This window comes from Raphanus sativus, unplaced genomic scaffold (genome assembly GCF_000801105.2).
Source record: "Raphanus sativus cultivar WK10039 unplaced genomic scaffold, ASM80110v3 Scaffold0827, whole genome shotgun sequence".
Taxonomy (NCBI): Eukaryota; Viridiplantae; Streptophyta; class Magnoliopsida; order Brassicales; family Brassicaceae; genus Raphanus; species Raphanus sativus.
The window spans coordinates 17,905-22,380 of NW_026616142.1; positions in this window are offsets into that span (position 1 = coordinate 17,905).

A 4,476-nucleotide genomic window follows, 5' to 3' on the forward strand; every position below is an offset into this window, starting at 1 on the left:
AGAAGCTTTATTTGGAACCACTAATCAGTGGAGAATAACCAGGAAGTTGAATAAATCTCATAGGAGTTGTGAGTAAGAAGATATCCCACTTTCTATCCAGATGATTCCAGATTAGCCTGTTCGGACATATGGCAATATCTTCATGATTCTTATCAAACCAGGATGAACCACGATCTAAGAAGCTTTATTTGGAACCACTAATCAGTGGAGAATAACCAGGAAGTTGAATAAATCTCATAGGAGTTGTGAGTAAGAAGATATCCCACTTTCTATCCAGATGATTCCAGATTAGCCTGTTCGGACATATGCCATTATCTTCATGATTCTTATCAAACCAGGATGAACCACGATCTAAGAAGCTTTATTTGGAACCACTAATCAGTGGAGAATAACCAGGAAGTTGAATAAATCTCATAGGAGTTGTGAGTAAGAAGATATCCCACTTTCTATCCAGATGATTCCAGATTAGCCTGTTCGGACATATGGCAATATCTTCATGATTCTTATCAAACCAGGATGAACCACGATCTAAGAAGCTTTATTTGGAACCACTAATCAGTGGAGAATAACCAGGAAGTTGAATAAATCTCATAGGAGTTGTGAGTAAGAAGATATCCCACTTTCTATCCAGATGATTCCAGATTAGCCTGTTCGGACATATGGCAATATCTTCATGATTCTTATCAAACCAGGATGAACCACGATCTAAGAAGCTTTATTTGGAACCACTAATCAGTGGAGAATAACCAGGAAGTTGAATAAATCTCATAGGAGTTGTGAGTAAGAAGATATCCCACTTTCTATCCAGATGATTCCAGATTAGCCTGTTCGGACATATGGCAATATCTTCATGATTCTTATCAAACCAGGATGAACCACGATCTAAGAAGCTTTATTTGGAACCACTAATCAGTGGAGAATAACCAGGAAGTTGAATAAATCTCATAGGAGTTGTGAGTAAGAAGATATCCCACTTTCTATCCAGATGATTCCAGATTAGCCTGTTCGGACATATGCCATTATCTTCATGATTCTTATCAAACCAGGATGAACCACGATCTAAGAAGCTTTATTTGGAACCACTAATCAGTGGAGAATAACCAGGAAGTTGAATAAATCTCATAGGAGTTGTGAGTAAGAAGATATCCCACTTTCTATCCAGATGATTCCAGATTAGCCTGTTCGGACATATGGCAATATCTTCATGATTCTTATCAAACCAGGATGAACCACGATCTAAGAAGCTTTATTTGGAACCACTAATCAGTGGAGAATAACCAGGAAGTTGAATAAATCTCATAGGAGTTGTGAGTAAGAAGATATCCCACTTTCTATCCAGATGATTCCAGATTAGCCTGTTCGGACATATGGCAATATCTTCATGATTCTTATCAAACCAGGATGAACCACGATCTAAGAAGCTTTATTTGGAACCACTAATCAGTGGAGAATAACCAGGAAGTTGAATAAATCTCATAGGAGTTGTGAGTAAGAAGATATCCCACTTTCTATCCAGATGATTCCAGATTAGCCTGTTCGGACATATGGCAATATCTTCATGATTCTTATCAAACCAGGATGAACCACGATCTAAGAAGCTTTATTTGGAACCACTAATCAGTGGAGAATAACCAGGAAGTTGAATAAATCTCATAGGAGTTGTGAGTAAGAAGATATCCCACTTTCTATCCAGATGATTCCAGATTAGCCTGTTCGGACATATGGCAATATCTTCATGATTCTTATCAAACCAGGATGAACCACGATCTAAGAAGCTTTATTTGGAACCACTAATCAGTGGAGAATAACCAGGAAGTTGAATAAATCTCATAGGAGTTGTGAGTAAGAAGATATCCCACTTTCTATCCAGATGATTCCAGATTAGCCTGTTCGGACATATGGCAATATCTTCATGATTCTTATCAAACCAGGATGAACCACGATCTAAGAAGCTTTATTTGGAACCACTAATCAGTGGAGAATAACCAGGAAGTTGAATAAATCTCATAGGAGTTGTGAGTAAGAAGATATCCCACTTTCTATCCAGATGATTCCAGATTAGCCTGTTCGGACATATGCCAATATCTTCATGATTCTTATCAAACCAGGATGAACCACGATCTAAGAAGCTTTATTTGGAACCACTAATCAGTGGAGAATAACCAGGAAGTTGAATAAATCTCATAGGAGTTGTGAGTAAGAAGATATCCCACTTTCTATCCAGATGATTCCAGATTAGCCTGTTCGGACATATGCCAATATCTTCATGATTCTTATCAAACCAGGATGAACCACGATCTAAGAAGCTTTATTTGGAACCACTAATCAGTGGAGAATAACCAGGAAGTTGAATAAATCTCATAGGAGTTGTGAGTAAGAAGATATCCCACTTTCTATCCAGATGATTCCAGATTAGCCTGTTCGGACATATGGCAATATCTTCATGATTCTTATCAAACCAGGATGAACCACGATCTAAGAAGCTTTATTTGGAACCACTAATCAGTGGAGAATAACCAGGAAGTTGAATAAATCTCATAGGAGTTGTGAGTAAGAAGATATCCCACTTTCTATCCAGATGATTCCAGATTAGCCTGTTCGGACATATGGCAATATCTTCATGATTCTTATCAAACCAGGATGAACCACGATCTAAGAAGCTTTATTTGGAACCACTAATCAGTGGAGAATAACCAGGAAGTTGAATAAATCTCATAGGAGTTGTGAGTAAGAAGATATCCCACTTTCTATCCAGATGATTCCAGATTAGCCTGTTCGGACATATGGCAATATCTTCATGATTCTTATCAAACCAGGATGAACCACGATCTAAGAAGCTTTATTTGGAACCACTAATCAGTGGAGAATAACCAGGAAGTTGAATAAATCTCATAGGAGTTGTGAGTAAGAAGATATCCCACTTTCTATCCAGATGATTCCAGATTAGCCTGTTCGGACATATGGCAATATCTTCATGATTCTTATCAAACCAGGATGAACCACGATCTAAGAAGCTTTATTTGGAACCACTAATCAGTGGAGAATAACCAGGAAGTTGAATAAATCTCATAGGAGTTGTGAGTAAGAAGATATCCCACTTTCTATCCAGATGATTCCAGATTAGCCTGTTCGGACATATGCCATTATCTTCATGATTCTTATCAAACCAGGATGAACCACGATCTAAGAAGCTTTATTTGGAACCACTAATCAGTGGAGAATAACCAGGAAGTTGAATAAATCTCATAGGAGTTGTGAGTAAGAAGATATCCCACTTTCTATCCAGATGATTCCAGATTAGCCTGTTCGGACATATGGCAATATCTTCATGATTCTTATCAAACCAGGATGAACCACGATCTAAGAAGCTTTATTTGGAACCACTAATCAGTGGAGAATAACCAGGAAGTTGAATAAATCTCATAGGAGTTGTGAGTAAGAAGATATCCCACTTTCTATCCAGATGATTCCAGATTAGCCTGTTCGGACATATGCCATTATCTTCATGATTCTTATCAAACCAGGATGAACCACGATCTAAGAAGCTTTATTTGGAACCACTAATCAGTGGAGAATAACCAGGAAGTTGAATAAATCTCATAGGAGTTGTGAGTAAGAAGATATCCCACTTTCTATCCAGATGATTCCAGATTAGCCTGTTCGGACATATGGCAATATCTTCATGATTCTTATCAAACCAGGATGAACCACGATCTAAGAAGCTTTATTTGGAACCACTAATCAGTGGAGAATAACCAGGAAGTTGAATAAATCTCATAGGAGTTGTGAGTAAGAAGATATCCCACTTTCTATCCAGATGATTCCAGATTAGCCTGTTCGGACATATGCCAATATCTTCATGATTCTTATCAAACCAGGATGAACCACGATCTAAGAAGCTTTATTTGGAACCACTAATCAGTGGAGAATAACCAGGAAGTTGAATAAATCTCATAGGAGTTGTGAGCAAGAAGATATCCCACTTTCTATCCAGATGATTCCAGATTAGCCTGTTCGGACATATGCAATATCTTCATGATTCTTATCAAACCAGGATGAACCACGATCTAAGAAGCTTTATTTGGAACCACTAATCAGTGGAGAATAACCAGGAAGTTGAATAAATCTCATAGGAGTTTGTGAGTAAGAAGATATCCCACTTTCTATCCAGATGATTCCAGATTAGCCTGTTCGGACATATGCCATTATCTTCATGATTCTTATCAAACCAGGATGAACCACGATCTAAGAAGCTTTATTGGGAACCACTAATCAGTGGAGAATAACCAGGAAGTTGAATAAATCTCATAGGAGTTGTGAGTAAAGATATCCCACTTTCTATCCAGATGATTCCAGATTAGCCTGTTCGGACATATGCCATTATCTTCATGATTCTTATCAAACCAGGATGAACCACGATCTAAGAAGCTTTATTTGGAACCACTAATCAGTGGAGAATAACCATGAAGGTGAGCA